This window comes from Erpetoichthys calabaricus, chromosome 7, assembly GCF_900747795.2.
Source record: "Erpetoichthys calabaricus chromosome 7, fErpCal1.3, whole genome shotgun sequence".
Classification (NCBI taxonomy): domain Eukaryota; kingdom Metazoa; phylum Chordata; class Cladistia; order Polypteriformes; family Polypteridae; genus Erpetoichthys; species Erpetoichthys calabaricus.
In genome coordinates, this window is record NC_041400.2 from 165450998 (window position 1) to 165468973 (window position 17976).

At 38.5% G+C, this 17976-nt stretch overlaps 1 protein-coding gene across 2 annotated transcripts in view; it reads left to right on the forward strand.

The window, feature by feature from the left end:
* The first annotated feature begins 3052 nt into the window (after nucleotides 1-3052).
* The window catches only part of arhgef28a (Rho guanine nucleotide exchange factor (GEF) 28a), a 281479-nt gene continuing 266555 nt past the window's right edge, over nucleotides 3053-17976 (forward strand). For both annotated transcript variants that reach the window (XM_028805674.2, XM_028805675.2), the window contains exon 1: nucleotides 3053-3291. The gene's annotated coding sequence lies outside the window, so the exon portion shown is untranslated. The remainder of the gene's footprint in view (nucleotides 3292-17976) is intronic.

The following is a 17976-nucleotide window of genomic DNA, read 5'->3' on the forward strand; positions in this document are numbered from 1 at the left end:
GAGGAAGTCGGGAGTGGCAGAGAAGTAAGTAAGAGTTGTACAGGATATGTACGAGGGAAGTGTGACAGTGGTAAGGTCTGCGGTAGGAGTGACGGATGCATTCAAGTTGGAGGTGGGATTACATCAGGCATCGGTTCTGAGCCCTTTCTTATTTGCAATGGTGATGAGATGAGATTAGACAGTGGACTATCATGTTTGCTGATGACATTGTGATCTGTAGTGATAGTAGGGAGCAGGTTGAGGAGACCCTGGAGAGGTGGAGATATTCTCTAGAGAGGACAGGAATGAAGGTCAGTAGGAACAAGACAGGATACATGTGTGTAAATGAAAGGGAGGTCAGTGGAATGGTGAGGATGCAGGGAGTAGAGATTGCGAAGGTGGATGAGTTTAAATACTTGGGATCAACAGTATAGAGTAATGGGGATTGTGGAAGAGAGGTGAAAAAGAGAGTGCAGGCAGAGTGGAAAGGGTGGAGAAGAGTGTCAGGAGTAATTTGTGACAGACGGGTATCAGCAGGTCTGCAGGACAGTAGTGAGACCAGCTATGTTATATGGGTTGGAGACGGTGGCAATGACCAGAAGGCAGGAGACAAAGCTGGAGGTGGCAGAGTTAAAGATGCTAAGATTTGCACTGAGTGTGACGAGGATGGATAGGATTTGAAATGAGTACATTAGAGGGTCAGCTCAAGTTGGACGGTTGGGAGAGGCGAGATTGCGTTGGTTTGGACATGTGCAGAGGAGAGATGCTGGGTATATTGGGAGAAGGATGCTAAGTATAGAGCTGCCAGGGAAGTGGAAAAGAGGAGGGCCTAAGCGAAGGTTTATGGATGTGATGAGAGAGGACATACAGGTGATGGGTGTAAAAGAACAAGATGCAGAGGACAGAAAGATATGGAAGAAGATGATCTGCTGTGGCAACCCCTAACAGGAGCAGCTGAAAGAAGAAGAAGAAGACTTCTTTTTTATTATTCTCACCTAATCTAGTTTTTATTTTCTTGGAACTTTCTCTTTGACATCTTGCAAAGCACTTTGAGCTATATTCTTTGTATACTGTAAATATTGTTATTGTTGAGTGAGTGAGTAAGGCTGTTTGTTAGGTGATAAAATCTGTGCAGCAGTGTTAATATTTTTGTGGAGTGCCATCTGTTTGAATGCAGTAACAGTGCACTTGTCTTGTAATCAGCAGTGCCCCTGGTGGTTTCATTTATGAAACAGCATGTTGGACAGGATCTACTGCTCCTAGCGGCACCTGCCTGCCCTTCCTTCCATATAGAGATGCTCTCTTATAAACAGCGATGTATAATCTATTCTCTCTCCCTGTCCTTAGGTTGTATGTAGTACTTAACCTTAATCTACTGTATGTCATCATGGTGGTGCCCTTGATTCTGGCAGCATCTTGGCAGCTGAACACCCTATTAATATGTAGTGGTTAAGGTTTTAAACACTGAGATTGTGGGTTCATATGTCGCTATTGACACTGTGTCACCAGAGCAAGTCACTTGACTAATCCGTGCTCCAAATGGAAAAAACAAAAGAAATGAAACCAATTTTATCTCAAATATTGTAAGATGCCTTGGATAAAGGTACCAGCTAAATAATAAGTAGTAATAATAATATATGAGCATTCTTTGACCCCACAAGCATTTCGCAGGTTTGAGGTAGGGGATTTTAATAGGAGATACACATGCTTTTGTGACATAGTAGTGATTCATGTTGACAGCTGGACAGGAGAGAGACAGAAAGAAAGAGAGCAAGTGATGTGGAGGAAGATGGAGATCAGATTGTAGGAAAAAATAGTTTCTTGGTGAAGGAAGTGGATTATGAAGCATGAGCACACAGTGAGGCCCACTGGCAGTTCCTGCTTTTGTTTTTTTTTGTTTTTTTTAATTCAGACAATGGGCTTTGGTAAGGAAGCTGCGTAATTTTCTTTGAATAAACGGAGGTGGCACACCAGCATTCCAAATCACAAAACAACTCACTGCAGTGTCACAAAGACCAAACCTGTCATGTGTTCAGTAAAATGAAACATTAAAAGACATTATTGTCAAATAAACTAGATGCAGTGTGTTCAATAAAACATCTAGCAGTTTTCTGAACCTTCTTAGCCTATTCAGGATCTTTTGGAATTGAAGATGTTTCATCATTAAATGATACAAAACTAAACCAAGCCACAAGGCAATTAAACAGAACACTAAATGTTCTTTTTGGTATTGCATATTATCCCCACGTTATATTTTACATGTATCAATCCTCGTAAATATCCAGCATTCACCCGTTTACTAAACATCCTTAATGCAGTTTTAAGGCCATTGTAAGTAGACAAATACTTGCACATCAAAGGAGCCGGTCTGGCTTCAATTTATAGTTACCGATTATATAACCACCTTAACGTTAGTAAGGCGTTTGCTTAACATTCCAAGCGTGTAATTACATTTAAGCAAAGTATTTAAAAAATAGAAACAAGGCATTATGCTGAAATTCTGTTCTCAACTCCCATTGTCAAAAAAAAAGCTGAATCGACGATTAATTCGTGGGGAAACAAAAGGCTTTAAATAGCGCACGCACAAAGCTAAAACTTTCCAGTGTTGACTACCTGTGCTTTCTCCCAAGTATCAAATCGGAACTATCCAATTGCAAAAATTCTAAACTTGCAATTTTAAGAGTTGTATACTTGTTTCTTCAAGCAGATTTATATTATTTAAAATCGCGAATAGGTGTGAATATTAAACAAGTTACTACAATCTTGGGACTTTGTTCATTTGAATACTGTAGGATGACTTACTAACAAGAGCTCAAGTCCAAGGCGTTCGCAGTTAATACAATCCACCTTTTACAATTCCATAAACATCTCAGGGAGAATCAGCGAGTCCCCTTGTCAAGCTCCCTCCTTACCTCCTCCCTCACCTGTCGGCCGCTGCAGCTCCTCGACTTTAGTGCTCAGGTGGTTGCGCGCGCACCGTCACTCCTCTGCATCCTGTGGCTCGAAGTGACGTGACATGTTGTGTCGTGTGTTCAGTTTTAGTTCTCGCCTCTGAGATCGCGGGTGGCTCGTCCAGCTCGCACGGGATTGCACCGGAGCCCCCAGACTGTTGCGCATACAAACAATAATAACCCGCGTCTAAGACCGAAGGGGTAAACGAACCACACGTACAGAACACGGAGTTGCTTCCGTTGCCCTCACTTTGTCCACTCTCCTCAGTTCTGACAGCGTCCGACGTGACAGGGATATTTTGAGCGTTTCTTACATTTTTCCAGTAATAACTGAGACGGCATCTTTGACAACTGGACTGAGGTAAACACTTTACTTTAATATTTTGCCGTTGTTCATAATGTTTGCTACACGTGTTGCTTCTGCATGCTTCTGTTTCTTTACTTCTTGTCAGCCACCTTCATTTCAGATGTAAATTCTGTTGACTGTATCATGTCACCTTGTTTAAAAATTAGCAATTTTCATAAAAAAAGAGCAAAAAAGACAGTCTGGTGAAGGATCTAAGTGTCATAACAAAGAACGAGAGAAAACTTTTTTTTGATTGTGTTAAACTGGCATCCAGTTTTCCATGTCAGTGCTTTACCAACCTGTTCCAGTGTGCAACGAACACAGAGCCGCACTGTCTGAGCGCAGCCGGTGTGTGCTAATGAGTGACCATCTCTCTGCACTGATGCACCCTTTAAAAGCTTCGAAAAGCAGCCGCTGCAATCGCAAATTGTGGAGATAATGACATTTGCATTATTTATATACCGAGTCGGAAACGTAAAGCGTCAATTTATTAATAATAACATTATAGTAAAGGTATCGTTATCGTAGTACTAGCAAGAAATTGACATCCACGTACGCGATGTATTTTAACGGTTTCTTCTCGCATCCAAAACTAGCATTCATATTTTGGAAGGCTATATGTATTATAATTATTAATGCATTTTCTGAAACCGGGTTTAGTTTCCATCTGCAGCATTGTACGTAAGGCACGCATGGCACACTTACATGCATGCTCTCATTTAGCGGACAGTTTTGATTTTTTTTAATTTAAACTAAAATGAACATTTTTGGGATTTAGGAGAAAATTAATTTCAATCAGTAATATTATGATCTGCGATGGAGTGGCAACCAGCGGTGTTGGTTCAGTCTTGTACCCAGTGCTGCCAGAATAGGCCCTGCATTAAAACAAGGGGTTTAAAATAAATTAACAAATACATTCATTATCATAAGAGAACTTTGAAACTTTAAATTTTCCATTAATTCACTATTGCATTTTACATTGTTAAACCTGTTTCTGTAATTAAAACTCTACTTTGATGTAATCTCAAATTGTTAATCTGCTGTATCTTGTGTTGTCAGTACATATTTAGTAATGCAGTTTGTTCAGTGAAAGTTTATTCGTTTCATTTTGAATGAGCTCCTAATTTGTCTTGTTTTTTTATAGTTTGCTTTGTAAATTGGCTTGTAATGAGAACTCAGTAAAGCATTCTTTTGTAAAATGTTGATTCTTTGCAACATAATAAACATTATTTTTTTAATATAGTCAGAATAGCCAGGATAACTTGAAAGAGTGTCATAATGTACCTGTATATTGCATGTAATGCATCTTATTCAAGGTAATCTTATAAACTAGACAAATACTTTTTGTTCAGAATTTATTTTTTTGAGTTTTTGTTTTTTGTGTGGTGAATAGCTTGATAAATGTCAGTTCATCTTGCCGTGCTTCCTCAAAGCCCTTGCCTCCCACTTCTTTTTGATTCTGTAGGGCGCTGGCATGTTCTCGGCATGCTTGAGGGGACATTGTTTTTTTTTCATACACTTGCTGGCAGGGTGATCAAGGACTTCATATGTCTAGTTCCACGCTGCAAGTGTACCCAGTTAAATGCTGTCCTCTTATCAAAAAGGCTGGAGGTCTTTTTTGTCCACATTTTCTGCCAGGATTTGCTCCTCTAAAAATTTACTGAAAACTGGGCTCAAATGTATTTTTTTTTTAATTTTATGAGTGGTTCAGAAAGAACTTGAATAGTTATATCCTTCAACTTTTTGAAACAGTTTATTCCAGTACAGATGAGCTGGCTCAAAAACATCTGGAAACTGTTTTAATCTGTAGGCAGATTATGGAATGTTACAGATTACTAAGGATTGCTATTATAGTGGTAATTGCTATTTATTGTGTTTATAGGTTTGACATGTGAAATGTTAAACTGTCCTTTATTGTTTATTAATATGTTTTATTCCGGATACCTACAGTCATTATTTAACTGCCTTTTAGATTTGGTGTTACTCAGGGTGACACAGTAATTCATTTTGTTTTATGCCTTCAGGCATTGATTTTATTGTGGGTTTCCTCCCAGAACTATAGTTTTCCTTCCACAGTCCATGAAAAACAGTTGAAGTTGATTGCTTCAATTGCCAGATTAAAATATGCCCATTGTGAATGCGTGTCCGTCTGTGTCTAGACATGAGTTACTGAGGCCTAATGTCTCATCCAGAATTGGTTCATACTGTTCCTTACATTCTTTCCCAAGTGTTTGAATGATGAATTTTTGTTACTTTTTAATATGCAACATTTTCTAGTTATTTACCCGTTTTGTGCAGTGTTTTTTTATGATTATGTCCTGCACAATTTTTTTTCTAAAAAAATACTTTAATTTGGCCAAAAAGGTGTTTATATAAAATCTGTTTATTGTAATTTTATTAATAAACTATCATCATATGTTGTTTACTTTTGGCTGTAGCACAATTGATCTTTAACATGGCTAAACTTTAAATGTTCATTTTGCCTCTCTGGGTTTCTAAGTTATTATAAAGGTAAAATTGAGCATTTACATATATTGAGCACAAACATATGGTATATAGCATGCCTCAAATGATAGGTTATTTTTGATTAGCTTGCTATATCATTTGACTTGTAAACCATTAAAACTTTTATTTACTCTCACAGATGAATACTTTTACATGTCTGTTGAAAGATCAAACTGTACCTGATAAATTTTAATGTGCAGAAAGGGTTACAGTAAGTTCTGTTGTTGTTTCAGCAGCGAGTATTTAATTGATTTAGCCTGTCATCACTAATATGTCTATACAGGTCTTCTAAGGATTGCATACCATGAACTTAAAAGCTATATTCATTTTATGTTTGTGTTTGTGAAACAATTGTGCATTCATCTTAGCAATATCTATTGTACTTTTTTCTTTTTATCTCCTCTGTCGCTATGAGGTAGTGATTTCCAAAGAATAATGACTGGGCAGGCCAAAAGAGAGCAGTTGTTTTTGTTGTAAATGTAAGATCTGTACAAGTCAAGTCAGACACCCCATCTATGAAAGCAAAGCTATGCACATTTCTTCAAAACAAATATATGTTAAAAAGGTTTTAGTGGAAAGCCGTGTTTTGCCCTGCTGCTTCTATCACTGTAGGAAATCATTATGTGAGGCGTCGCCCTGGATAAAGATTAGATGTTTACTGAAGGGATCAAACAAAGCCGGCTGTCTCGTTTGCTTTCTACTTCAGCCACCACTTCTGTAAATAAACACAACAAAACAGTACTCTTTGCCTAATGTGACCCACAAACTCCAGCAGGTCACACTTCGGGCATCTTAGGAGTGGTTGCTAATCATAAAAGGCTACAATATTAGAATTTGTATTTATCAAAAAAAGGCAGTGGTGTATTGTTTTTACCAATCTGTTTTGTTCTCAGTATCATTGTGCACACTTCCTTTTTTTGGACATGACATTGAACATTTTTTTGTATACTTTTTAATCAATGAACATTTAAAAAAATGTCACTGGGAATTATCCATAGGTTTCATGATCCATGAAGAATGATTAATTCTTAAAAATATTTTGATGTTTCTTTCTCAGACATTATTAAGTCTAAGATATGTTGGCAGTCAGAGTCTTTAGTAAGTAATTTAGGTTATCCAAAATGAAGAAGCTGAATTGCAGGTGGAAGAATGAATCATTTCGTTAAAGGATGGTGTGAAGGAGAACAAACAATATCAGTTGTAAGAAGTTTCCTACAGAAACAATGAGTAGGAAGTGAGGTTAATAGGAGCAAGTTAAAAGATGCGTGAGAGTGTTGCATTATGAAAACCTCAGTTTAAATTTGACATAATTTGTTTTATACCTTAATTTCTGGTATCAAAGTCCTGTTTATTTAATGATGTTACATATACTTTTGTTTTCATTGATTGCTCAGTTGCACAATGACAGGCTTCTTTGTAAATCAAAGACTCATTAATTTCCACAAATCTGTAATGAAAAATGCAAGGGAGGGATTATCCTTTGCCAGAGTTGAGAGAAGTGGTATTTGTAAGTTCACACCTTTCAGAGGAGTTATTAGCTGAAAGAACTTGCTTTTGCATTAAATGATATTACACATTTACTGGCTTGTCAAAGTGAAATTTGAAGCATATAGTAATAAGAAAGAGTCATCCAGCATTTAGTGATGAGATAAGTGTTGAATGGTTATGTAGGTATGGAAGTAAAATAATGTTTTATTCTCTGAATGTACCACAAATGTAAATAGGGACTGCAATAATTTTTAATACAGTACACCCCCAAAATTCCCGGGGGTTACGTTCCCAGAGCACCTTCAAATTGTGAAAAACCACGAATTATGGATGTGGTTAAAAAATTGCCTATTTTTATAGTTTAAACCTTAAATATTCTCACAAAATGCTTTAATTTCATTACAAACTCAACTTAATACATTACCTAAAAAACGAATGTAAAGGTAAACCCGTATACTGCACAGTACTGTACTGCTACAGTGCATCCGGAAAGTATTCACAGCGCATCACTTTTGCCACATTTTGATATGTTACAGCCTTATTCCAAAATGGATTAAATTCATTTTTTTCCTCAGAATTCTACACACAACACCCCATAATGACAACATGAAAAAAGTTTACTTGAGATTTTTGCAAATTTATTAAAATAAAAAAATTGAGAAAGCACATGTACATAAGTATTCACAGCCTTTGCCATGAAGCTCAAAATTGAGCTCAGGTGCATCCTGTTTCCCCTGATCATCCTTGAGATGTTTCTGCAGCTCAATTGGAATCCACCTGTGGTAAATTCAGTTGATTGGACATGATTTGGAAAGGCACACACCTGTCTATATAAGGTCCCACAGTTGACAGTTCATGTCAGAGCACAAACCAAGCATGAAGTCAAAGGAATTGTCTGTAGACCTCCGAGACAGGATTGTCTCGAGGGCACAAATCTGGGGAAGGTTACAGAAAACTTTCTGCTGCTTTGAAGGTCCCAATGAGCACAGTGGCCTCCATCATCCGTAAGTGGAAGAAGTTCGAAACCACCAGGACTCTTCCTAGAGCTGGCCGGCCATCTAAACTGAGCGATCAGGGGGAGAAGGCCTTAGTCAGGAAGGTGACCAAGAACATGATGGTCACTCTGTCAGAGCTCCAGAGGTCCTTTGTGGAGAGAGGAGAACCTTCCAGGAAGGACAACCATCTCTGCAGCAATCCCACCAATCAGGCCTGTATGGTAGAGTGGCCCAGACAGAAGCCACTCCTTAGTAAAAGGCACATGGCAGCACACCTGGAGTTTCCCAAAAGGCACCTGAAGGACTCTCAGACCTTGAGAAAGATGATTCTCTGGTCTGATGAGACAAAGATTGAACTCTTTGGTGTGAATGCCAGGCGTCACGTTTGGAGGAAACCAGGCACTGCTCATCACCAGGCCAATACCATCCTACAGTGAAGCATGGTGGTGGGCAGCATCATGCTGTGGGGATGTTTTTCAGTGGCAGGGACTGGGAGACTAGTCAGGATAAAGGGAAAGATGACTGCAGCAATGGTCAGAGACATCCTGGATGAAAACCTGCTCCAGAGCGCTCTTGACCTCAGACAGGGGCGACGGTTCATCTTTCAGCAGGACAACGACCCTAAGTACACAGCCAAGATATCAAAGTAGTGGCTTCAGGACAACTCTGTGAATGTCCTTGAGTGGGCCCAGCCAGAGCCCAGACTTGAATCCGATTGAACATCTCTGGAGAGATCTTAAAATGGCTGTGCACCGACGCTTCCCATCCAACCTGATGCAGCTTGAGCGATGCTGCAAAGAGGAATGGGCGAAACTGGCCAAGGGTAGGGTGTGCCAAGCTTGTGGCATCATATTCAAAAAGACTTGAGGCTGTAATTGCTGCCAAAGGTGCATCGACAAAGTATTGAGCAAAGGCTGTGAATACTTATGTACATGTGATTTCTCAGTTTTTTTATTTTAATAAATTTGCAAAAAACTCAAGTAAACCTTTTTCATGTTGTCATTATGGGGTGTTGTATGTAGAATTCTGAGGAAAAAAAATGAATTTTAATCCATTTTGGAATAAGGCTGTAACATAACAAAATGTGGAAAATGTGATGCGCTGTGAATACTTTCCAGATGCACTGTATGTCTCCCACAGTGCTAGAATGTAAAACACTGATATTAACACTATATGTACTGTAATTCATGCAAGTGCATTTTCATTGCCAGAAGCCTTAGAAGGTGCGGGGGGCGTTTTGGTGCCATCTTGGGGCATTAACCCTTAAACTGCCACATACTTGGGGGTTAATGCATCCCTGGACACCAAATACTTTTTTGCTGCACTTTTTAAGTAAACGTCACAATTCACAAAGAAAAAGTGACATTTTAATGGAACACATTTTTTTTCATGCAAAGAGGATCACAATTACTGCAACACAGATCATTTTACACACTGCCAATGAACTGTAAAAACTATTAAAAAGCTACTGGAACAATATGTACAAGGTGCAACTGACGACATTGATGAAATTCAGTAAATCACCGAGCCAACTGCGCTTGAACTGGCTGCACGCAAGCACACAGAGGTAAAGGCTGATGCTTGCATGATAGTTTAGTGCAGTGGCTGAGTCCCAGAGACACTGAGGCTGCAGTGCTGCAGGGGGTGGCAGTGGTCATGAACTGGCTGCTCAACGAATGTACGGCACTGACTGATCAGCTCCGGCGTGCTGGCAAATGGCACTGGGAAACGACTATAGCCGGTTGCGACAGTTTAAGGGTTAAGAAGAACAAAACAAAAAACACGAAAACACTCAGTAGGAGATGTGTCACAGGGCAGCAGTCAATCAGCAGCAAGGAGAAATGAATAACGCTGTAGTGGTCCGGTGCCGCTAAGATTCACAACATCGAGAAGACAGTGATTTATTTATTTTTATGGTGGAGACAAAAACAAAGCAAACCGGTAATCAAACAGCAAATAAAGAATGTATTGAAAACAAATGAAAACAATGATACCACCCCTGTTCCCCTTACGGTGATTATACATTAAATACAACAAAGCACAAACAAAACACACAGTAAAGTCCATGAAAAGCGGCAACGGATGAAATGTAATGATGAAAATAGATAGTCCAGAGATCTACATGTTGAATGGGAATATAAAAATTGTCCTACTGGTAGTTCCTGAAATGGTTAAGATGGGTGGACGGGTTCAGGAGTGATCCAGGACAAAACGCATAAGTACAGGTAACCCAACAGAAGGCAGACAGACAGGAACTTGAAACACAAATTACAAAAATTTTTTTTCTTTTGGTCATCGGCCCCCCTTTTTAAAAGCCATTCTGACATCCTTTGACCCCAGCAGCCCCTGCACCCTTATGGACTGCTGGGACTCCTTGGAGTTGCAGTTTCAAATTGTATTAGAGTACAACATTCTTGGATTGGCTTCTTTCACCATCCCAAGCCGCGTTTTCCTCTACGGTTGCTTCCTGTTCTCTCTACAGTGCAGTATTGCCACAAAAAAAAGCGAATAAAAATTGCAGAGGATATTTGCAGTTTGCGCTAACAATTATTAGTCAGGTTCTAAGGAACAAATCCAAGAACGACTGAGGCCGCAAACTCTGAACCGCAACATCGCGGGGGTCTACTGTATATGCAAATGAATGAAATGAACACCTGCACATTTAATTTTCTTTATATTTGAAATAAAATTAACCATATTGTGTGAGTAATTTTAACATATGTAATGGATATAGGTAGCTTTTCAGTATTTTCAAATGTTAATTCCTTGCGATTTGTGGGGTTTAGGAGCACACAAGCCTAACCATGTAAAAATTTCCTAATGCGTTTTTGGACCATGATTTTACAGTATTCTAAGTTTATTACACTAAATAAAATGCAAAAAGTCATGAGAAACCTTAGATAGAACAATCAATGTGCAAGCAAGCCAAGTGCGTGAGGCTGACTACCAAGGCAAAGATGGCATGGCATTCTACTGACAAAGTGTGTAGTTACACACCTCTTTAGTGACTTATTTAACTTATAATAAGTTTGTGTGTATATTAATGATAATACAGATAAAAATAATTAATATTACAAAAACAAATTTAATCCAACAAAACACTAAGCAAAAAATGATAAACACAACACAGTCAAGTTTCATAGATGCAGATGAGTTATGATGTATCTATGAAATGAAATCCCCTTTGAATGGCCTCCTGAAAGTTATGTAAAGTTTTGTCATGCTGTGATGCCGATGTAAGTGAAGATTTGTACAAGTGGGCACAGGACAAGAACATAAATCCAGAAAAAAATGTAATTTAATTGGTATAATTGTAATTCAATTGTGCAGTGAATTGTTGAAACAAAAAGACACCCAATGATGTAATGGCTCCCTTTTAAAAGTTGAGCTTCATCTTGTTTTACCCAGCTGCCCTCACAGCAACCACCGAAGCTGCCCAATGGTGCAATACTCCTCGGGGCTGCTGGGATATGAAGACTATCTAAGTAGCGCTGCTACATCATCATCTGTGGTTTCTGCAATAGGCTGCAAAACATGCAAAATAATTTCCATTTAATTATTCATGACAAACCCGCGAAGAGACAGATCCACAAATCACAAAGCCCTGAATCGCAAAGGGCCAGCCTATAAACTATTTTCATAGTTTCATAGTCATCCAGTGGCTTCATTATAAAATACTATGCAGATAATAGAGAGTAGTAAATAATACATATTCATCAAAATTAAGCTTTTAATTTTCCTCTGAGCTAAAAGATTGTTAGCACAATATAGACATATGTCATCATTGACAGTGTGGTTAGGTTAGGTTAACTGGCATCTCAAAACTGGCTCTATGGATACGTGTGTGAGTCTAACTCTAAATTGATTAGAAAGGTCTGAAAATACAGTATGTTGTAATGAATGTAAACAAACTGACTAGTGCTTATAATATCTGTAGCTTTGCATAGGCGTACAAAGTAGATTTTGGACATGATGTATGTATCCTGCCAGAAGCTTCTTTTAGAACTTTGTGCCCGGAAGCTGAACACAAATGCCACTAGACTGGTGTAACTTTGAAGGAAATAGTAAGACATTACTTTTGGTGCCACATCACACTCCTTCATCTATGTCACCTCAAAATTTGCCCCTATTAGTTCTTCAGAATTTCTACACTCGAGACAACCCCTTTACCCATACCCTCTGGCTTCTTAGAACTGGATGTGTAAACATTCTTATTGTGTCTCAAGTCATTTTAACCATCTCTGGTATTTAAGGAGCTGCTGTGGTTTCAATCTGTTCTTGGTCATTGAGTCTTTTCTAACCTCTTGTTAACTGTTTTGTATTTTTTGTTTCATTTGTACTTTTATTATAATTTCATGGCTTACTGTGCTCTGATGTTAATTTAATTTTATCTTTATAGAGTATTTGTTGTTCGTTGCTGTTGGCATCCCTGTTGTTGAGCTATTTTATCCTTCGTTGTTTGTGGCCTACATCTTTCCAACTTAATAAGAACACAAGTTTTCTTTGGCAAAAACTAATTTTTTCTAGTATTTTATATACTGTAGATACCTTTTAATAGCTTGCAGCATTTTTACTTCAACATGTTCATGCCATTGTTTCCACTAAATTTCATTGATATTCATTTTGTGTGAAGAATTGCCTTCTGTTTTCTGTGCTCCTCTAATTTACATTTACATTTGTTTGCTTAGCAGATGCTTTGTAAAGTGACTTACATAAGAGGTCAACATAATCTAATGTCTAGTAGTGTCCTTGAGTATGTGATTTACTGTTTAACTGTAAAAATGCTGTTGTGCCAATTATATTGATACTTTTTGTGAATTTTGAAGTTTGATTAGCAGATGCTTTTATGTAAAGTGACTTACATAAGAGGTCAACATAATCTAATGTCTAGTAGTGTCCTTGAGTGTGTGATTTACTATTTAACTATAAAAATGCTGTTGTGCCAATTATATTGATACTTTTTGTGAATTTTGAAGAATTGGATTAGGTCTTGGGTGACTCAATGGCTTAGTGTTTAATGATGATGCCTTAAAGCTCCAGGGTCCTGCATCTGAATCCTATGTCACCTATTCTGCACCTGTAAAGCACCTTTGGCTGGTGTGCACTAGAGAAACACATTGTGTGAGGTAAATATTGTTTGTCTAATTTAGATATTTTTACAGAATACATTGTCAAATGTTTAATTTTTTTTTTTGCTTTTACATTTATAATTTTAATGTGTTTGTGTTAAAAAAATACAGACATATTATTACATGCCTTGTTTTAGCCATTATTTATTCTAGATAACATGTTCATAGAAAAGATTAGAGCTGTTGAGCACTATGGAATAAACATCCATCCATCCATTTTCCAACCCGCTGAATCCGAACACAGGGTCACGGGGGTCTGCTGGAGCCAATCCCAGCCAACACAGGGCACAAGGCAGGAAACAATCCTGGGCAGGGTGCCAACCCACCGCAGGACACACACAAACACACCCACACACCAAGCACACACTAGGGCCAATTTAGAATCGCCAATCCACCTAACCTGCATGTCTTTGGACTGTGAGAGGAAACCGGAGCCCCCGGAGGAAACCCACGCAGACACGGGGAGAACATGCAAACTCCACGCAGGGAGGACCCAGGAATCGAACCCAGGTCCCCAGATCTCCCAACTGCGAGGCAGCAGCGCTACCCACTGCGCCACCGTGCCGCCCCGGAATAAACATTAATTTAGAAAAAATTGCACCTATAAATTCCATGTATACAGTGCAGTACAATTTATTTTTTTTATAGCTCAAAATCACACAAAGAGTGCTGCAATGGGCTTTAACAGGCCCTGTTTTTTCATAGCCCCCCATAACATTGACTCTCAAAGAAGACAAGAAAAAACTCTCAAAAAACCCTTGTAAGCAAAAAAAAAAAAAAAAAATGGAAGAAATCTTGGGAAAGGTAATTCAAGGAGAGACCCCTTCCCAGGTAGGTTGGGCGTGCAGTAGGTAAATACAATTCAATACTCCATTTAGTCACTTAATACAATATGATAGTACAATAGTAATTTTACATGTATAGAGCAAAATGCAAGAGTAGATGATATCACATAATATGATTCAGATTTGTTTAGAGTTCTGGAGATGTTGGTCATCAAGCTGGCTCTCCCCACTGGCCATTTCACAGCTGAATGAGTGGTGGGCCGGCCAGTATGATGAAAGGCCCTTCTGCATGACGATTCCAGTGCTCCTCTGTCAGCAATGACTTTTCCTTTTGTAGGCAGGCAACTTGGCAGTAGGCAGTGACACCAAGTGCCACATTTGAGTACCGAGAACAGAAACAGAATAGGTGAGGGTTAGTAAAAAATTATAACTATCATATTACAGTAATCCCTCCTCTATCGCGGGGGTTGCGTTCCAGAATCCCCCGCGAAAGGTGAAAATCTGCGAAGTAGAAACCATATGTTCATATGGTTCTTTTTATATATTTTAAGCCCTTATAAACTATCCCACACTATTATAAACATTTCCCGCACAATTATACAGCATAAACTCTTTTTATTCTCTTAGATATTAGGTAAGATTCGTTGAAATTATGTATGTAAACACAGTTTATATACAGTAAAACCTAAATATTATTTTAAAGATATCGAGCGTGTCTGATATCACATATGTTACAGCCGTTACGACAGACAGGCCTCCAGCAATAAATACATATAATGCAAGAAAAATTGTATACAGTAAAATGTGTGTACAGTGACACTAAACTATGTACATGTAATAAGTACTGTACGTAGACAATTAATTATGGTTACTCACCAACAATGACACGACGACTTGTCCGATAACAATGAGTTTAATTTTACTGCACAACAAAGGAGAGCGTTACAGCTCTTCTAAAGGAGCCTCTTCAGGCGACTGTGTAGCATTGCCGTTGTTCTTTTTCTGGCAGTCTTCAATCCAAATCCCTAAAGCAGATTCCATCCAGACTACTGCCTTATCACGTCCACTTGCAACTCGTTTTGCGCCCTGGTTAAAGTACACTGCGGCTGTAGATCTTATATGCTTTTCCTCCTTTTTAAATAAAAAGAATCGTGGACTCATGCCGTAATGGTGTCCTGCAGCGGTGTAACTGTTCCCTTCCTTCAACATATCCAAAACGTTTACCTTTTGTGCAATCATTTGCATCTTCTATTGGCGCTTGGACACGGCCCCTGAAGCAGTAGCAGGAGCACATTAATGCTGAATGAGTGAGATGAGACTTCCTGGTTAATGCAGCACTCCGTCGCTGAGCTAATCAGCACACAGGAACTTTAAATGTGTGCTCTGATTAGGTAGCTTCTCAGTCATCCGCCAATAGCGTCCCTTGTATGAAATCAACTGGGCAGACCAAGTGAGGAAGCATGTACCAGAAGTAAAAAGACCCATTGTCCGCAGAAACCCGCGAAGCAGCGAAAAATCCTTGTTATATATTTAGATATGCTTACATATAAAATCCGCGATAGAGTGAAGCCGCGAAAGTCGAAGCGCGATGTAGCGAGGGATTACTGTACTTATGTTTTAGTGCTGATGACCAATAACAGAGATGCTGTATGCACAGTTAATCAGTGGCTGTAGTCTGAGTATGCTAAACTGAAGTAGTGAGTCTTCAGCCAGGATATGAAAGCTGAGACTGAAGGGGCATCTCTTACAGTAGCAGGCAGACCATTCCACAGTTTTGGAGCTCTGTAACTAAAAGCTTGACCCCACCCCCCACTGTTATTTTATTAATCTTTGGAATCATAAATACACCGGAATCTTGAGATCTTAATGTGCACACTGGTTTGTAAGTAATGATAAGTTCAGATAGGTAATCCGGACTTTGGCTATTTATGGCTTTATACATTAAAAGTAGGATTTTCAGATTTTCTCTAAACTTGACTAATAAGCTCAAAGTAATATTTAATGACAATATTTACAAATGCATTTTATACAAATTATTGTGCAGAAAGAAATGTATTATACAGTCTAATTTTCAAATTGCAACCCTAACTGAAAACCTTTTTTATTAAAGTGTTATCCATAATAATGTGACGAGCAGGCAACTGCTTCTTATTATAATATTCTATTTTAAAGAAAGGTCATCATCATTTTCTAACCCACTTAATCCAGACCAGAGTCGCAGTCCGAGAACACATAAACTCCACACAGGAAGAACCCGGGATGCAAACCCAAGTCATCTTACTGAGAGGCAGCAGTGCTACCACTGCATCACCATGCCACCCATTCAAAGAAATCCATCCATCCATCCATCCATTTTCCAACCCGCTGAATCCGAACACAGGGTCACGGGGGTCTGCTGGAGCCAATCCCAACCAACACAGGGCACAAGGCAGGGAACCAATCCCGGGCAGGGTGCCAACCCACCGCAGGACACACACAAACACACCCACACACCAAGCACACACTAGGGCCAATTTAGAATCGCCAATCCACCTAACCTGCATGTCTTTGGACTGTGGGAGGAAACCGGAGCGCCCGGAGGAAACCCACGCAGACACGGGGAGAACATGCAAACTCCACGCAGGGTGGACCCGGGAACCGAACCCGGGTCTCCTAACTGCGAGGCAGCAGCGCTACCACTGCATCACCATGCCACCCATTCAAAGAAATCTCATTATCAAATTCTTTTATAAATACATTAAGATGGATTTTAATTAAAAAAAATATTTTTAGATATTATGGCCATAAGTTATTTTTCTGTTTTTTTATTGTTTTATATGTCATTTATGAAGCATTTTAAGATGTCTACAGGTTTGCTGGTGCTATATCATATTAATTATTTATCTTGTTACATTATTAATACTGTATGCTCAAGCACCAGTAGGTGCCATCAGTAAAACAGACAAGCAAATCAAGTTTACCATGTTTAAGAGAAAAATCTTGTGAAAAGTGCTTCAGAGTGCAAAGGTGATAACTTCAAAGTAATTTAAAAGTAAATAGAATTTTATTATCAAGGACTGGCACTATAGTTGTTGGGCTGGCAATCTTGTTTTCTAACTAATATGGCATGTGACACTTTTCCTTTAATTTATACTACATTACTGTTTTACTTGTAACCCATAATAATGCCCTCAAGCAGCTATTCTCAACATAAAAGTAACATTAAGTTCACATTTATGTCTATACAGTTTGAGATTAGCTAATAATTAACAATTTGTGATTGATATTGGACAACTTGACTGCTGTTTAGTCCTAAGTGACCTTGGGAAACCTAGCTTGATTTCCAGAACTAGTGATAATCATCATTAGAAAATGGAAAAAAAGTTTAAACCCCTGTTAGGTACTTGTAAAGGCAATATATTGTACCTTAATTAAGCAAGTAAAAAACACAAGTCTATCTTGCATCTTTTATTAAGATTTTTCTGAGGACTATGAATTGTAAGCAACATGTTGTTATTAAATAAAGTGTCTGGTAACTTTACAACCCAAATATATATAGATATTAAAAGAGTATACATTTAGAATAGTTGTTAAGCATAGCCTAAAATAAAGTAAACAAATCAAACAGCAATTGTTAAAAAATATTTATGTGTGTATATAAGGTAACTTGTAACATATTGTTTAAATAATGATATCAAGCAGTTCACATTCGTATGTGCTTGTGTAAATCAAACACAATAAAAGTTTAGTCTCTCACCGGCTTTACTTGCACACAAAATCTGATCTTTTATACTTGTTTTAGAATGTTAGATGTCATTA